Here is a 19,007-nt window from a genome sequence, read left to right on the forward strand (position 1 = left end):
GTCTGCCCGAGTGTCAGCCGCTCTCATCTGGGAGTTTTTGGGCGCCCTACATCTTCCTGCTGCCCACCTTTGCCCCCCTCTTCTTCCCAGGCTGTGGCTGCTGGGCACGAGTCTGGACCCCTGAGCGTCGCCAAGTCCCAGGAAGGTATGGTTGGTGTCTACCTGGTTCCCATTAGCCGGGCACCCACACAACTGCTGCCATGGGAATGTTGAGTTGGAGCAGTGCTTTCTCTTCCAGTGTGCAGCCTGCTCTCTCCTCACAGAAGCCTGCCAGCCACGAGTTGAGGGGCAGAGGCTGCCTCCTGGATTTGAGGCCTCAGCACTGCAGGTACCTGAGTGATCACCACATCCACCTCCCTCATGCTGGTGCCCTGCTCCTCGCCCTGAAAGTGGTTACCAGCTGCCTCCAGAAACCCCAGAACCTCCTGGTAGTGGTTTCAGATTGTTAGGGAGGGTCCTGTGAATGGTGGGTGGGATCCTGCTGATCCTCCCGAATCCTGGTTTTGAACTAGACCTTGCCCAGTGAACTGGACACCTATGAAGTGTGGCTGCTGATGGGGGCAGCTGTGAGGCCCTGCTCCGTGGCGTTTCTCCACACCTGTCCCTTCCCTGCTGCTGGCCCCAGCTCTCCTCACATGCCCACATGTGAGGACTGAGCCACGGGGAGTGCTGCCTCCCACCCCACCTGGGTCTCTGAGGCTTGGTGAGGGTTCCACTTTCCTCCTGCTGTGCGTTTACAGGCAACACTGACCCTGACCTGGGACAGGCTCGACCTAGATTCTCGGTTTTCCTCATGTCCTCCTTGGCCGATGTGTTTTCTTCTCTGAAATGCATGTTGCTCATCTCTCTGCTGAGCCATGTGTCCTTTCTGTGCCAGGTTGTGGGCACTTTTTTCGGGGTCTGGGCACTCATCCCGCCCTGGTGTTTGTATTGTAGATTCGTTCGCTTCTGTTTTCAGGCTAGCAATGAACTCAGTATTCACCTGGTCTCTTGGAGCCGTAAGTGCCCCACAGGTCAGTGCTTGTCTGTCAGGCCCTCCTGCTGGGGGCCACCATCCACCCCCTCATACCTGGGCTGAGCAGTCCCCAAGGTGATGCTGCCCTGGCATCAGCACTCTGCCCGTGAGAGAGGGCTCCTTCACATTCGTGTCAGTCCCTTGGTCCCTGCCTGGCTTTAGTCCTGGGCCTTGGACTCCTGCACGTGGGACAAGCCCAGGGGCAGCCATGTAGCTCTGGGAGGTCAGCCAGACCTATTTCCTCTCTGTTCCCAGGGCAGGTCCTGTTGTCCGCACCCCTCTCTATACCACCCAAATGGAGGGGCCAGCCTGAGAACTGGATGTGTTTCTGATTTCATCTCAGTTCTGCTGCAGTTCTTTGAGAGGACACGGCACACATGGGACCTGTGGACACGGGTGGCCACTCTGCTGCCGGTACTCAGGGTGCTGTATGCCAAAGGGCTGGGGCACTGCCCAGGGGGACCTTCTGTGAGCCTCTGGCACTGCCCCACTCACATTCACATCACAGGCCTTTATATCACGTTTGACACACGGGTGGGAGATGCTGGTTTATGCGTGTCCATCATTCCTGAGTTCTGGGGTCTATGTGCTCTTCACTGTCCTCTGTCTGGGCAGGTTGGCCACAACCCAAATGCTGGACTGCCCAGCACTGGAAGAGGCTTCCAGACAGCAGGCTGCAGCGCACTGAATGGATCCACCTGTTTAGTTTGTGAGATCAAGGAGTAGGAAGGTAAGACTGGAGTGTGCATTGCCATCCCATACCCATGGTGAGAGGACTTCCATGAGTGGACTCTTGAGCTCTGGGTGGGAGCCCCGTCTGGCTACCCTTTGAGTACTTATGTGCCCACCGTGGCAACTTGGCCAAGCACAGAGAGGGTGTGAGGAGTTAGGAGCAGAGAACACCCGTGAGGTGCCACCAGAAGTGAGAAGGTTTTCCAGTTCATGAGTGGGGCATGTATCCCACCCACCCCACCCCCCTGCCCATTTTCTGTGCGTTTCTATTTTACTTAATGGAGTTCAGTCAATGGAGTTCTGTTCAGCCTTACCATCTTTTCCTCACATCACATGTTCCCCCAGGTTCTGAAGGAGTGCTCGACAGACGTCTCACTAAGCCCTGCACCTGGCTCTGGGGATACTGCATTCCAGGCTCTCCCAGCTCAAGACTGACTGACAAATCCTTGGGACTGGCCCTGTGTCCCTTACCGCTTGAGCCCCTGTGCCCAGAAACCCCAGCACAATGGGTCCTTCCAAAGTGGTCGCAGAGTCAGAGTTAACCGTGTCTGTCACGTCAGTGTCAAGTTGACCCTGTCTAGCAACCTCCACCCCTCTGGTGGTTCCACCACCCCACGTGGGGTCACCGACACAGAGCCCGACGTCCCTTTGGAAGGGGCTGGGGTCATCCCTGTGTCTGTTTGCTGTGGTGCAGCAGCATCCATACACCAGGGGCCTACCCTGTCCCTGTTCCTCAGTGCGACCTGAGAACTGGCTCAGGGCCTGAACCTGGACGAGGGATCTTGACCTGTTTACTGGGGCAGCTGCCCTTGGCCTCAGTGTAGTTTTGGACTGTACCTTGGTCAGTTGCCCACCTCTTGAACCTCCGGGAGGCCATATTTTACTAACCACCTGCCCTGCTCTGTGGGTCCGGCCTCCTGGGTGGTGGCAGACCTTGTCATGGTCCCTGGGTCCTGGCTGCTCAGAGTGACTGCGTGACCTCTGCTGCAGCCCCTGGGTAGTGGTGACGGGGGGGTGGAGGGTGTCGTCCGTCTCCTCCACCACGAGGCCCGTTGAGCCTGGCCTGTGTTGCACAGTGACTTCGCTCTGCTTGGTGGCCAGGCAGTAGGTGACTAGCTATTCCCATGGTTCCTTGGTTCTCATGCTGGTAGTGCTCTGGGTCCTGCCGCAGATTGGAGTGGCCAGCTCCTGTGCTTCCTGGGACGGAGGGCACATGTGGGGGAGGACTCTGGTCCTGTTTGTTCCCTTGGGGGTGGCGGGGGGGCCACCAGCTCTTAATGGAGTGTAGGAGGTGGGCTGCTGCTGCAGCCTCAGAAGTTCAGAAATCTGGGATGTCCCAGTCTTCTGCACCCTGCCTCCTGGTCTCCCTGGCCCTCGTGTCAGGGATGCAGGTTTTCCCAAGAGGACCTCCAATGCCAGCGGTTCAGGCCTGCCTTGGCGGAACATTCAGTCTCTTTGAGGTTCAGCCACTCCTGTCGAATCCTGGGCTGATGTTTGTCCACTGCCTAAAGCTTTGTCAGCTACTGGGGAGACCCTGCCACCCCCCTTGGCTCTCACTGTTCTTCACCCTGAGCTGGTCATCTGCCTGTAGAGAGCAAAGCAAAGAAGTTACTTCACTCTATTCCTCCCACGTTCCACACGCCTGGATCTTCTCACTTGCCAGGGAATTCCGCTCCCCCTGCCAGCCCAGCAAAAGTTCTAGGAGCTGAGCTGTGGCCTTGAGCTCAGGGCTGAGTGCGCACAGACTACCCCTAGGATGGGTCCTCATAACCAGTGGGGCAGGGGATGTGAACCCTGTACCAAGGCCCCATGTCGCCACCTCTCCTCAGACATCTCCAGGGCCACCAGGGGGACGGGGCAGGCAGGGTCGGGCAGGGCATCCCTTCACATGTGATGCTGATCTGACAGTTCCTGCCAGCCCGTTGGGAGGTGCAGAGCACAGACAGGCATTGGAGGTGTCCACAGTGGGCCCCAGTTGTCAGGCCCTCACAGTGCCTGAGGCCTCATGATTGCTGTTGACAAAATGGGAGAATTGACACCAGGAATTGGTGCCTGAGTGGTGGCTGTGTGTACACACAGGACGCCAAGTGACTCTGCTTGGGTGGCAGCATACTCTGCCCTGCACACAGCTTGGTGGGAGGGGCTCTTGGTGTCTTTTGCATCAGACAGCTGCTGGGTTGGAGAGGAGAACTGCTTCCAGTGCGCTGGCCACCCGGACATCTGCTAGCACAGCCTGATGGGAGAGGGCAGGTCTGGGTGCCTGACCTCACAAGGCAAAGTGCATTCAAATCCAAGGATACCCATTCTTCAAGAAACTCCTCCACCGTGCAGGAAATCAGGTGTCCACTCACCCCTGCATCACTCAGGGCTGGGGGTGGGGAGGCTAGAGTGCATCTTCTAGACAGACCTGTAAAGAACAGAACCTGCAATGAGGCAGAGATTGGGGAGCGTGAAGTGTTCCCAAGCAACCACTGACTCACAGCAAGGGACCAGGGAGGGCTTTTTAGTTGGGAGGGCCATCTGGACTGGGTCTTGTAATGAAGAGGGTCTCCTTGGCTGGGAAATGGTGGAAGGGCCCCCAGAAGGGTCAGACCCATGGAGGGAACTGAGCTCGGGTCTGTAGCTGGATCAAGGTCATGGGAAAGGGGCTGGGATGCTGGACTGGGTCCAACTCAGAGGCAACTCTAAGGCATCTGGCCTGTACCCTGCGTACAGTTAATCAGTGCTCTCACTTGTAGTTTAAAAGGCAAGCCATCGCTTCTCTCCCTGAGAAGAATCCATTGATTCAGTCATTTGGTTAGTCAGTGATTGGACAAAACTTTGTGTGCCTCCCACAGACAGGGTCAGGCAGCAGGTAGACAAGAGGGACATACAGGTGAGTCAGGCAATGACCAGCATGGCTCTTTCCAGGATGAGTGGCTCTGGCAGCTGCTACCTGTCCTCTCTGAACTGGACACAGGCACCGTCTTCTGCAGGCTGACCTCCTGGCTTGTGTGGAGGTTTCCAAATCTTGTTCCTGACTCCAGAAAGAGATTGAGAGAGATGACATTAGGTCTTTATGTTCTGAGAGTTATTGCTCAAATACAGGATGAGATGGTTAGATATCATCACCAACTCAATGAATGTGAATTTGAGCAAACTCTGGGAGATGGTGAAGGACAGGGAAGCCTAGCATGCTGCGGTCCATGGGGACACAGAGTCGGACACGACTTAGCAAATGAACACACACAGAGGTGAAGGTGTTGGGCCCAGATATTCCTGGCCCCCAGCAGAAGGTTGATTTACCCCCTGTGGCACCTAGTGTCCCCCAGGCTGAGCAGAGTGGCTGCTGCTGATGCATTGTTCAGAGAAGGAAGACGTGGTGCAGGTTTGCCCAGACCAACTCCCTAATGTCCTGAGCTGTGGCAGCTTCAACCACCGGGGGTGGGGGGAGTTTAGCCATGTGGGCCCCTCGCTTACTGCCTTTGAAGAAGTAGTGCAGGCAGTGAAGACAAGATGAGATGGGAAGCTGACCTTGGTTTGTTGTATTACCCAACTAGTGTTCCCAAATGGCACTTGGAGGAGGCTTTAGGAAAGGGGCCAGCTTTGTGTCTGAAATGACAATAGGGCTTGACAGTAATGTGCTGCTTGCTCGTTGTGCTATCTGCTGGCCCACTTTCCAACTTTACTTTTTTTTTGTTTTTAATTGATGTATAGTTAGGGCTTTCGTCATAGCTCAGTTAAGAATCTGCCTGCAATGCAGGAGACCCAAGTTCACTTCCTTGGTGGGGAAGATCCCCTGGAGATCTTCCCCTGGAGAAGGGAAGGGCTACCCACTCCAGTATTCTGGCCTGGAGAATTCCATGAACTGTATACTGCATAGTTCATGGGGTCACAAAGAATTGGACACGACTGAGTGACTTCACTTTCACATAGTGGATTAACAATGTAGTGTCTGTTTCTGATATACATAACACTTCTGGGTTCTTTTCCATTATAGATTATTGCAGATATTGAGTATAGTTCCCTGTTCTATACAGTAGGACCTTATTTATGCATTTTATACATTGTTGTTCAGTTGCTCAGTCGTGTCCAACTTTGTGACCCCATGGACTGCAGCACACCAGGTTTCCCTGTCTTTCACTCTCCCCCAGAGTTTGCTCAAACTCACGTCCATTGTGTTGGTGATGCCATCCAATCCTCTCATTCTCTAGCACCCTCTTCTGTCTTCAGTCTTTCCCAGCATCAGGGTCTTTTCCAGTAAGTTGCCTCTTCACATCAGGTGGTCAAAATATTGGAGCTTCAGCTTTAGCATCAGTCCTTCCAATGAATATTCAGGCTTGATTTCTGTAGAATTGACTGGCTTGGTCTCCTTGCTGTCCACGGGACTCTCAAGAGTCTTCTCCAGCATGACAGTAGTACTATTTTATACACAGTAGTGTGTATCTATTAATTCCAAACTCCTAATTTATCCCTTCCCCTTCTTTTTCCCTCTGGTAACCAAAAGTTTATTTTATGAGTCTGTTGCTGCTGCTGCTGCTACTGCTAAATCGCTTCAGTCGTGTCCGACTCTGTGCAACCCCATAGATGGCAGCCCACAAGGCTCCCCCATCCCTGAGATTCTCCAAGCAAGAGCACTGGAGTGGGTTGCCATTTCCTTCTCCAATGCATGAAAGTGAAAAGTGAAAGTGAAGTCGCTCAGTCATGTCCGACTCTTAGCGACCACATGGACTGCAGCCTACCAGGCTCCTCCACCCATGGTATTTTCCAGGCGAGAGTACTAGAGTGGGGTGCCATTGCCTTCTCCAAAGAGTCTGTTACTGCCTTGCAACTAATTTCATTTGTATCATCTTTTTAGATTCCATCGATAAGTGATGTCATAGAATATCTGTCTTTCTCTTTCTGACATACTCCATTTAGTATGATAATCTCTCGGTCCACCCATGTTCCACAAATGGTATTACTTCATTATATTTCGTAGCTGAGTAGTATTCTTGTGTGTGTGTGTATACCACATCTTCTTTATCCATTTATCTGTTGAGGGACATTTACATTGCTTCCATATATTGGCTATTGTAAATAGTGCTGCAATGAACACTGGGATGCATGTATCTTTTCAAACTAGAGTTTTTGTCTTTTCCAGGTATATATTCAGGAGTGGGATTGCTGGGTGATATGGTAGTTGTTTGTAGTTGTTTTAGGACCCTCCATACTGTTCTTCATATTGAGTGTACCAATTTACTTTTCCATCAACAGTGTACAAGGGTTCCCTTTTCTCTGCATCATCTCCAGAATTTATTCTTCATAGATTTTGTGATGGTGGCCATTCTTTCCAGTGTAAGGTGATACTTCATTGGAGTTTTGATTTGTATTTGTCTAATAATTAAGAATGTTGAGCATCTTTCATGTACCTTTTGGCCATCTGTGTCTTCTTTGAAGAAATGTCTATTCAGGTGTTCTGACCATTTTTTGATTGGATTGTCTTTTCTTTCTTTTTTTTTTTTTAAGCTCCAGTTTTAATTAAAGGTCGTTAGTAATAAGAGTTTCCATGGCAGAAAGCTCCAGGCAGTGCTTGGAGGGTATGAATATAAAAATGAGGTGCCAAACCTAATGTGTCAATATATTATAAAGTGTATCTTTTCCTGTTCCTCCTCTGACCATTTCTGCCTTCTTAATCTTTCTAACTTTCCCAAGGCATGGAGATGTCAGATACATTGCAATGGATATTAAAATGAATTCTTAAGTGTCATTACCATAAAGATATAGCAACCGAATTTGCAAGTTCCATGCCTTGAGCTTATAGGACGAGCTCAGGCATTGGCACAGAAGCCAATTATTTGTATCTTACAGGTCTGTGAGGGTGGATTGCTCCTTTTGTGAGTGGATGTGTGTCCATGTAGCTCATAGGCTGGGCCAGTGCATAGGGCACACAGAGGGGCTGCCTGTTTGTGCTCATGATGTGAATGACATGATCCAGAGCCTGGGCTTTGGGATCCAGGGACCTGGGTTTGGATGTCAGTTCTTCTTTTATTGCATAGCCTTGGCACTTGCTATCTCTGGGTGTGTCTCTCCTCTGTTGAAAACCAGGTAGCACAAAATGCCACTCATGTCACAGGGCTTTTCCAGGGCACAACCTTGGACATCATGATGTCTACCACTGGGGCTCAGGGTCTGTCCCCCTTCTTCCTAATCTCTTCCTGGCCCACTCCTCATAGAGGCCCCCCAAAGTGTTCCACAGAACACAGTTTGAAAACCAGTGACCTAGATCTCAGATTTCAGTGTGCATTCAGATCCCTCAGTGATCTTGTCAAATGTGGCTTATGATTCACATGTTCTGAGGTGGACCTGAGATTCTGTGCTTCTGATCAGATCCCAATTGATGCCTAAGTGTCTGGTCCAGGGATAGCATTTTGAAAAGCAAGGGTCTGATCACAGACTGCCTTTGACCTTTCACATCCTTTGATTTGGAGTTCTTACTGTTATTCTGATTGTGTCTTAAAAAAAAAAAATCTGTTGCAGGAATGTTTCTATTAAGGGCAAGATCCTCAACTATACAGATGTGAAAATTGACCTGGGATAGGAAAGAGACAGAAAGTATTTGTTTCTCAACTGTGAGTGTCTGTATATTGTCACCCTGTTTATTTAACTTATATGCAGAGTACATCATGAGAAACGCTGGACTGGAAGAAACACAAGCTGGAATCAAGATTGCTGGGAGAAATATCAATAACCTCAGATATGCAGATGACACCACCCTTATGGCAGAAAGTGAAGAGGAACTCAAAAGCCTCTTGATGAAAGTGAAAGAGGAGAGTGAAAAAGTTGGCTTAAAGCTCAACATTCAGAAAACGAAGATCATGGCATCTGGTCCCACCACTTCATGGGAAATAGATGGGGAAACAGTGGAAACAGTGTCAGACTTTATTTTTCTGGGCTCCAAAATCACTGCAGATGGTGACTGCAGCCATGAAATTAAAAGATGCTTACTCCTTGGAAGGAAAGTTATGACCAACCTAGACAGCATATTCAAAAACAGAGCCATTACTTTGCCAACAAAAGTTCATCTAGTCAAGGCTATGGTTTTTCCAGTGGTCATGTATGGATGTGAGAGTTGGACTGTGAAGAAGGCTGAGCGCTGAAGAATTGATGCTTTTGAACTGTGGTGTTGGAGAAGACTCTTGAGAGCCCCTTGGACTGCAAGGAGGTCCAGCCAGTCCATTCCAAAGGAGATCAGCCCTGGGATTTCTTTGGAAGGAATGATGCTAAAGCTGAAACTCCAATACTTTGGCCAGCTCATGCGAAGAGTTGACTCATTGGAAAAGACTCTGATGCTGGGAGGGATTGAGGGCAGGAGGAGAAGGGGACGACAGAGGATGAGATGGCTGGATGGCATCTCTGACTCGATGGACATGAGTCTGAGTGAACTCCGGGAGTTGGTGATGGACAGGGAGGCCTGACGTGCTGCGATTCATGGGGTCGCAAAGAGTCGGACACGACTGAGTGACTTATCTGATCTGATCTGATCTGTGAGTGTCTGAAATATCTGTAAAATATTTTCTGAAGAACACAGTTTGGGTTAAGAAGCTGTTGCACTTTGTTAAGAAGAGTTGCACTTTGGTTTGGTTGTAGTCTGGATCATAGCAAAAGTGTTAGTTGATGAGTCGTGTCCACTCTCTGCAACCCCATGGAGTGCAATCTGCCAGGCTTCTCTGTCCATGGAATTTCCCAGGCAAGAATACTGGAGTGGGTAGCCATTCCTTTCTCCAGGGGATCTTCCTGACCCAGGGACAGAACCTGGGTCTTCTGCATTGCAGGCAGATTCTTTACCATCTGAGCCACAAGGTAAGCTAATGGACACTTCTAAGGGAATTTCTGACAGAAACAAGTGACTTGCTTTCAGACTCTGGCTGAGGCCTGTCTCCACACTGTATGTCTAAGTGAAGGTTCAGAATTGTGGATAGCTGTTGGTGTGTCTGGCATCTGCTTTCTTGATAATCTTAATGATGTGGCATCTAGAAAGATACCTTCATGTAAGTGGCCTTCATTCTTTCTGTCCATTGCTTAGTTGAGTGCTCCAGGTTCAGAGTTGGTAGAGTGTTCTGTCTTCTGCACTCTGTTGGGACTCCTCTGGTGTGTATCCAGAAGACCGGCTGCTTTGACAGACCATCACGCTTAGCTTGTCAATCTTTGTTTCAATTCAGTAACTTCATGGCTAAGGTGGAGAACTCACTTTAGCAAGGAGACAAAAGCCCAGTTGCTAGAGTAGCCAGTGTGTTGAAATGTCAGGTATCCTTTGTGGAATATGGCAGGAGAACAGTGTGTGCTCAGTGGCTTTGCCTGAGCCCTTGATTAAGAAGGATGACCACTTTCCCATGAGGGTGGAGGTGGCATGTGCACCATCTGAGGAAGCAAGGTGAGACTGAACACCAGGGAGGCTGGATCTAAACACAGAGGTGTTCTTTTGGTGGTCAGTCAGTGAAGAGAACAGTCTAGGGGATGTGTGTTCCCAGGACTTGTCAATGGGCTTCTTTAGCATCAGGCACCTGGGAAGCCCAGACGGAGTGTGCCCAACCACCCCCTCCTCCAGACGCTGACAGTATGGTGACTGGTCCATCAATAGCTCTGTCAGTGGCCACCGGTCACCTTCTTTCCTTCATTAATCCCCTCATTGTCTGGTGTGTGAGCACCTCCTTGGTGCCTGGCATTGGGTCTACAAGGGTGGAGAATATGGGGAACTTTTTGACAAGCCCCAGACAGGCAGACCACAAAAGGGGCCTTAAGAAAGGCTCAACTCCTAGAATCTGGAATCTCTGAGGAGGGATGCCAGGGATGGTGGCATGGGGGCCATGGAGCTCAGTGTGTGTCTATGGTACCAATCTAGAGTGCTTTGCCTTCCAATGACATCCCCAGAGCGTTTGGGTCACCTCAGGTACATGTGGAGGGCCTGTGCCTGAACCTTCCTTGTACGCCTTCAATGAAGCATGAGAGTCTCTTTTCCCAGCCACCCCTCTCCCACTTAGTTCCCCCTGGCTTAAAATCTTCAGTTAGGAGTAGAGGAGTCTCAGATAGAATCCTTAAGAAGTTTCTGGAAGAATATCCTGCTTGCCCAGTGCTTCTTGAGCTCTCTTAAACCCAGAGCCCTTGGTGGCATGACACAGGCAGATTTCTAATCCCTCTCAAGCCCCTGCCACCCAGGCCACCCTAGTAGCATAACCATAAATCCTAAAACACAGGTTTCCCGGAACCGACCCCTGACTCCCACAACTTCGTGTTTGAGTGCCTGTAACTCTCTGGCATCATCTTGCCTGTCTGTCAAATGAGGTCAATGAAAACAGTTCTGGGCCCAGGATCAGCCTTTGCCCTCCATGCTTCTTGGGGCTCTGACCCCCACTGCAGGCCTTCCTCCCTTTCTTGCAGCAGCACTTCCCCCTGCCTCCTCAATGGTCATGGCTGTGCCTCCACTCCCACAGCCTGACTCTCCAGGTACCCAGCACTCCACACTGCTGCTCACAGAAGATCCCTCCCTGCTCACTTCCTGTGTCTTCCTGAAGCCTCCGAGGCTGACTTCAGGACCATTCCTTCCTCCCCACAACCTTCCAGAACCCTCTCTACAGTATTCTTTTTGTGAAAGTTTACCTTGGGTGGTTTCTGTGTGTGTGTGTGTGTGTGCATGCACGCACGTGTGTCCATGAACTTTTACCCCAGCTACACCACAAACCCTCTGAGGATAAAGACCCCATTCAGTTTACCTTGGTACTTTCTCCAGAGCTGCCTCTGCAGAGCAGGCACTTACTAGGTGCTGGCTGTTGGCTTCGAGTCACTTAACACTCATCAACTCTGCTGTACCACTGTGGATTCGGCAGGTGATGAGATGGGCCCTGCCCAGGCATCAGTGCGTGTGAGGCAGGTAAGCAAGGCAAGTATGTCAGTAATCTCATTGGATGCAGGACCACTCTCTGTAGAAACATCTGAAGTTCTAGGATGCCTCTCCCTGTGAGAAGAGGGAGGTGGGCTCTGAGTGGCACACTGCAGAGTGGGTGGGGTGTGGATGGTAGCGAGATAGGAGTCCACCCCCAAGGGACCAGTCCTGACTCTAGCACTTGTGACCTGCTCCCTGTCCCCATAGATGGTGGGGCCTGGAACATGGGACATAGGAGGTCCTTTCAAGCTCAGCACACATTAGTTTCTATGACTGTACCACCCGGGAATTCAGTGTTGACAGACTCAGAGGGTTGTCTTTGGTTTCTGCCTTACTTGACTCGATGCTGTGCTGGCCTGGCATGGTTCTTCTCTGATGCTGGTTCAAAAAACCCGCCTCCCCTGAACTGCTTCCTCTTCCTACCACTCAGTGTTGATCCAACGTCATGCCAGGTTTCTCACCTCAGCCATGGAAGAAAAACAGCTCCATACATTGGGTCCTTGTGTGTTGTCCCAGCTCAGGCTGTCTTTCCATTCCTTAGGTCACATGCTAGTCACTCACTCCCAGGTACTTTTTATTTTTTTATTTTTTGAGCCCTCAGTAAATGTAGATGTCTTTTCAATTTTTACTTATTTCTTTTGGCCCTTCTGTGAGACATGTGGAAACTTAGTTCCCTGGCCAGAAATTCAACCCATGTCCACTGCAGTGGAAGCGAGGAGTCTTAACCACTAGACCACCAGAGAAGACCCACACTCCCACTTACTTTTGCATTCTGGTTATCTGGAATTTGTCCTGATTGCCTTATCCTTTCTTCTGGTTAGGTACCTTCCTGCCTTCTGCCTTGTTATCTGAGTCCCAAGGGTTTTCTCAGTGTTTTGTTTCCCTTCTGCAAGTCTCTGGATAAGACAGAGATGAACAGCAAAGCTAATGAAGTTTAAGTTTAAGCTTCAGAGTCATTGGCATTCCCAGGTCTGGAAGCGGCCCTAGCATTATGGTATATGCCAGTCGTCTGGTTTGTAAAATCATCGAAAGGTGGTTTAGCCACAGTTGGCTCAGGGCATCTCTGTGTCCATTCTGGTGCCTCCATCCCTCTTGCTCTTGTATTGGGTGGCTATACAGTGACCATGGGCATATTGGGAATCTGGCTAAGGGGAGATTAAATCAGGATAAGGTAGTTTGGATTTGGGGAAACATATTTTAGGGGCTCCCAACCAATTCTATATACATTCAAGTTATTCCTAGCCATCCTGTATTGCAATAGCTTCCAGGAATACTCAAATTTACCATGCCTCTGCGCGGTATGAAGACAAGAGGTGAGAGGCTGAAGTGAACATAGTGCTGTGTTCACCCAGTGAAGAGGGTGACCCTTTGTCACCCAGCAGGTGAACAGAAGTTCAGTCGGATGATGGTGTTTGGGGGCAGCCAGTGTGTGTGAAAATGGCGCCCTTGCCTGTGGTTGGGGGAGTGGACACAGGGGAGCCTTTGCAGAACGCTGTTTGCTGGTGTGTGTCAGCACTTCGAGTGTGTGCCCTGTGCCCCAGGCCTCCTCCTGCATGGTTCTTCAGTCAGTGAGTTCTGGTCACGTTGAGTGGCTGTATTGGCAGAATGAGTTTTCCTTTCCTTTCCTTTCCATCAGGAGTGAAGCCTCAGTAACTTGTGGGACCCCCGACACTGGGAGGTGTAAACAGACACCATATAAGGGTATAAACAGACGCATGAAGATGTGAAGACGTGGAGGAGAGTGCCCAGGTGCTGGGAATGGAGAAGTCATCCCCCCACACCCCCTTGCCCCTGCGGAGAGATGTCCAGACAGGGCTGACCCTCTGTCTTCATTTTCCAGCAGTCATGTCAGGGCCCCACAGGCTGGGTGACTCAACCTATGAACCGTGTTGGTTCAGGAGCCCGGTAGCTGAGGTCAAGGTGTCAGCTGACGTTGCCTCTCGTGAGGGCTGTGGGGAGAGTCTGTCCCATCTCTTCCCCCTCACTTTCAGGGTGTTGCTGGCCATGGTGGGCATGCCTGGGCTTGGAGAGAGCTCTGTCTTCCTCTTCACCTGAGTTCTCCTATGTCCCTGTCTGTCTCTAACTGTGTCCTTTGTATGGGGACAGCCATCCTGTTAGAGGAGGGTCCATCCTAATGAGCTCACTTGACCTCCATCAGCTCTGTGAAGACCCTTCCATTGACTGTAAGGTTACTTAGGATTGAGTCTCCAGCACCTGAATCCGAGGGGATGTGATGTGCCTCCTCACACCCTACAAAGGCTCTGAGGTAGGAACAGACTGGAATGTTCCAAGGATGGAAGGATGGCCGTCATGGCTACTGGAGGTGAATCCACGGGCAAGGAGAGCAGGCCTCCAGGGTAGGAGTGAGATAACATGGAGCCTTGTGCGCCTGTGAGAACCATGGCTTTACTGTGCTCGGGGAAGGGAAGGCCCGAGAAGCTCTGTGCTGGGCACCTCTGGGACCGTGTCCCTGTCCTCACAGCCATGTGGAAACGGAGGCTCCCTGCGAGGTGCTGAGACCCTGCTGAGGTTCAGGCCCGTGGTTCTGCTCCTCCACCTCCAACCCCCTCCAGTGAACAGGGACCCCCCTCTAGGTACAAGGAAAGAAGTGAGGATGGGGTGGTTGTGGTCAGGTTCCCTGCAGTCATGGGCTATCTCTCTATGCCTCGGCGCCTCCTTGGCAATTGAACGAGGTGACAATAACTTAGCGGGTTATTTGAGGTTTGAATTCTGGGATCCCGGCATGGTGCTGTCCCAGACCCTGGTGAAGACAGGAGCATGCCCATCCTAGAGTTTCCTGCTCTCCTTTGTTCTTTCTCTAGGCTCTGGGCAGAGGCGGGGCATCTGCTGACAGTGGAGGCCATGGTGTGGGAAGGGCTGGGAGGAAGGGGGCTCCCAACGGCGTGGAGAAGACACCTGGCAGGGCCGTGTGAGGTCTAGGGCAGCCCCAGGGCCGAGGCCAGATTGGTTAGCATGGATCTGCCCTCAGCAGCCCAGGGCTAAGACTGGGGATCTGCAGAGCATGGGCAGGGAAGACGCCTGGGAGTTGAGGGGTGGAGTGGGGGCCAGGGGTGGCGAAAGCCAAGCCCAGGACTGTGCCTGTGTGTGCTTGGAGAGGACCAGAACCTGGCCACTGCACTGTGAAGCCAGGGGACCCACTCTCCCTCCTCAGTGCGCCCCGGGTTTCAGTGCCCTCTGTCTTGCATCTCACCTCCTGCCTCCTGCTGTCCTGCCCTCCTTGCTGACCTCCCCACAAACTCCATGTGATGGACGGGTCCTCTGGGTCACCACCCCCCTGTCAGTGGACTGCATGGAGACAGATGGAAAGAGCCAGGCCTCTGTGACCACCCATCATTCTGTGTCAGCAGGCTTGGAAGATGCTCAGGCATTTTGTGCTGAGCTCTGGCACAGGACTGTGAGCTTGGAGGCCTCTGTGTCAGGCTCCTGATCTTTGTGGTTCTGTGTTTCTGCAGCCACGTGAGGCCCAAGGAGCCCTGGGAGATGAAGTTAGGCTGTCTGTCCTTACCACAGCCTTACACGGGTTTCGTCTTAAATGGTGTCAAGACCCTGGAGATGCTGTGGCTGCCAGTGATATGCGGACCTGGCACTGTACCCTAGCTGTCCACATCAGGCACTGGAACTGGGAGGACGTGGCCTGATGGGAGCTGCTGGAGCAGAGGCTGCAGTTGAGCCCCACCCAGATCCAGGTTTGGCTGCAGGATGGGGAAAATTTCGGCCATGGAATGATCTCGTGCAAATGACGTCCTGCCCCGTGTTGCCTGCATGGCCCCTCGTGCTGCCCTGGAAATTAGCTGGGTTGTGCTCCTTTGTTTTCTGTTGAACCAGTTGCTGCAGGGGTTGGAGGGGGGGTGATGCTGAGGTTTCTTCAGAGGGACAGTGAGGGTCCCTGGGCTGGGAGATTGTGGCCCAAGGTGCCTGACCATCACTCTGGGCCTCAGTCTCCATTTGTGCTCTGAGAGGCAGAGGCGGGTCCAGGCCTGCACGTGGCACTTGTCTCTGTGTGTGTACGTATGTGTGTGTGCCTGGCAGAGACCATGAGAGGCAGGAAAGCATCCAACCTGGGTTCCCCATCCCCACTGCCTGCAGCCGGGCCTGAGCAAGTCCCCTGAGTCCCAGGGGTGAGGCCCCACAGCAGCACCTCACTGCTGGTGAATCACTTGTAGACCTAATGCCCACAGGCTCCCTGCTGGGGCCCTCTGCTCTGTCCCTGTGGCCTGCAGTGCAAAGACTTAGAGCTTCCCATGGCCTGTGGGTTCCTCAAGCACCAGCCCTCTCCCTTTCATTTTGCTCCCTCCCTCGATTGGTCTTGCCCCGAATTCTGCCACAAGGGTGGTATCATCTGCATATCTGAGGTTATTGATATTTCCCCTGGCAATCTTGATTTAAGCTCTTGCTTCATCCAGCCCAGTATTTCACATGATGTACACTCCACAGAAGTTAAATAAGCAGGGTGACAATATACAGCCTTGATATACTCCTTTCCCAATTTTGAACCAGTCTTGTTCAATGTTGAATTCTAACTGTTGCTTCTTGACCTGCATCCAGGTTTCTCAGGAAGCAAAGAAGGTGGTCAGGTAGTCCCATCTCTTTAAGAATTTTCCACAGTTGTTGTGATCCACACGGTCAAAGGCTTTATAACATGGTCTGTGAAGCAGAAGTAAATGTTTTTGTCTGGAATTCTCTTGCTTTTTCTATGATCCAGCAAGTGTTGGCCATTTGATCTCTGATTCCGGACTTTTCTGAATCCAGGTTGAACATATGGAAGTTCTCAGTTCACATACTGTTGAAGCCTAGCTTGAAGGATTCTGAGAATTTTGAGCATTACTTTGCTAGCCTGTGAGATGAGTGCAATTGTGCAGTAGTTTGAACATTCTTTGGCATTGCCCTTCTTTGGGATTGGAATGAAAACTGACCTTTTCCAGTCTTGTAGCCACTGCTGAGTTTTTCACATCTGCTGGCATATTGAGTGCAGCACTTTCAAAGCGTTATTTTTTAAGATTGAAATAACTCCGCTGGAATTCCGTCACCTCCACTAGCTTTGTTTGTAGTGATGCTTCCTAAGGCCCACTTCACTTCAAATTCCACGATGTCTGACTGTAGGTGAGTGATCACACCATCGTGATTATCTGGGTCATGAAGACCCTTTTTGTATAGTTCTTCTGTGTATTCTTGCCAACTCTTCTTAATCTCTTCTGCTTCTGTTAGGTCCTTGCCATTTCTGCATTTCAGGATTTAATACAATAGAGCTAAGATATACTGAAAGTCAAGGCTGATCTTACTGCAGGTGATCCTCACATCCTGAACTGAGATCCCAAGGAACTCATGAAATGTCTCTTCCAAATTAAAACAGTGGTTAACGTTCCACCTATTCATTTTTTGCCTGTAATGATTTGCTTGAGCATGGTTAAAACACTGCTTTCCTTCTTAACAGAAATTTTACAAATCTAAGTGATGAATATACTCATTACTCTCTGTCATAGGCTGAATTTTCTGCACCTCTCCAAATTCACATGCTGAGGCCCTAACTGCAGCATTTCAGAATGTGCTTCTGCTTGAAGATAGGGTCTTTAAAAGGTAATCAGGGATCAGATCAGATCAGATCAGTCACTCAGTCGTGTCCGACTCTTTGCGACCCCATAAACCGCAGCACGCCAGGCCTCCCTGTCCATCACCAACTCCTGGAGTTCACTGAGACTCACATCCATTGAGTCAGTGATGCCATCCAGCCATCTCATCCTCTGTCGTCCCCTTCTCCTCTTGCCCTCAATCCCTCCCAGCATCAGAGTCTTTTCCATTGAGTCAACTCTTCACATGAGGTGGCCAAAGTATTGGAGTTTCAGCTTTAGCATCATTCCTTCCAAAGAAATCCCAGGGCTGATCTCCTTTGGAATGGACTGGTTGGACCTCCTTGCAGTTCAAGGGACTCTCAAGAGTCTTCTCCAACATCACAGTTCAAAAGCATCAATTCTTCAGCGCTCAGCCTTCTTCACAGTCCGACTCTCACATCCATACATGACCACAGGAAAAACCATAGCCCTGACTAGATGGACTTTTGTTGGCAAAGTAATGTCTCTGCTTTTGAACATGCTATCTAGGTTGGTCATAACTTTCCTTCCAAGGAGTAAGCATCTTTTAATTTCATGGCTGCAGTCACCATCTGCAGTGATTTTGGAACCCAGAAAAATAAAGTCTGACACTGTTTCCACTGTTTCCCCATCTATTTCCCATGAAGTGGTGGGACTGGATGCCATGATCTTCATTTTCTGAATGTTGAGCTTTAAGCCAACTTTTTCACTCTCCACTTTCACTTTCATCAAGAGGCTTTTGAGTTCCTCTTCACTTTCTGCCATAAGGGTGGTGTCATCTGCATATCTGAGGTTATTGATATTTCTCCTGGCAATCTTGATTCCAGCTTGTGTTTCTTCCAGTCCAGAGTTTCTCATGATGTACTCTGCATATAAGTTAAATAAACATGGTGACAATATACAGCCTTGACAAAGACCTTTTCCTATTTGTAACTAGTCTGTTGTTCCATGTCCAGTTCTAACTGTTCCTTCCTGACCTGCATACAAGTTTCTCAAGAGGCAGATCAGGTGGTCTGGTATTCCCATCTCTTTCAGAATTTCCCACAGTTTATTGTGATCCACACAGTCAAAGGCTTTGGCATAGTCAATAAAGCAGAAATAGATGTTTTTCTGGAACTCTCTTGCTTTTTCTATGATCCAGCGGATGTTGGCAATTTGATCTCTGGTTCCTCTGCCTTTTCTAAAACCAGCTTGAACTTCAGGAAGTTCACGGTTCACATATTGCTGAAGCCTGGCTTGGAGAATTTTGAGCATTACTTCACTAGCGTGTGAGATGAGTGCAATTGTGCAGTAGTTTGAGCATTCTTTGGCATTGCCTTTCTTTGGGATTGGAATGAAAACTGACCTTTTCCAGTCCTGTGGCCACTGCTGAGTTTTCCGAATTTGCTGGCATATTGAGTGCAGCACTTTCACAGCATCATCTTTCAGGATTTGGAATAGCTCAACTGGAATTCCGTCACCTCCACTAGCTTTGTTCATAGTGATGCTTTCTAAGGCCCCGTTGACTTCACATTCCACGATGTCTGGCTCTAGGTCAGTGATCACACCATCGTGATTATCTGGGTCATGAAGATCTTTTTTGTACAGTTCTTCTGTGTATTCTTGCCATCTCTTCTTGATGTTTATATCTTTCCTTTTCTCCTTTGCTTTTCGCTTCTCTTCTTTTCACAGCTATTTGTAAGGCCTCCCCAGACAGCCATTTTGCTTTTTTGCATTTTTTTTCTATGGGAACGGTCTTGGTCCCTGTCTCCTGTAC

The sequence above is a fragment of the Bos indicus genome, chromosome X, assembly GCF_029378745.1.
Source record: "Bos indicus isolate NIAB-ARS_2022 breed Sahiwal x Tharparkar chromosome X, NIAB-ARS_B.indTharparkar_mat_pri_1.0, whole genome shotgun sequence".
Taxonomy (NCBI): Eukaryota; Metazoa; Chordata; class Mammalia; order Artiodactyla; family Bovidae; genus Bos; species Bos indicus.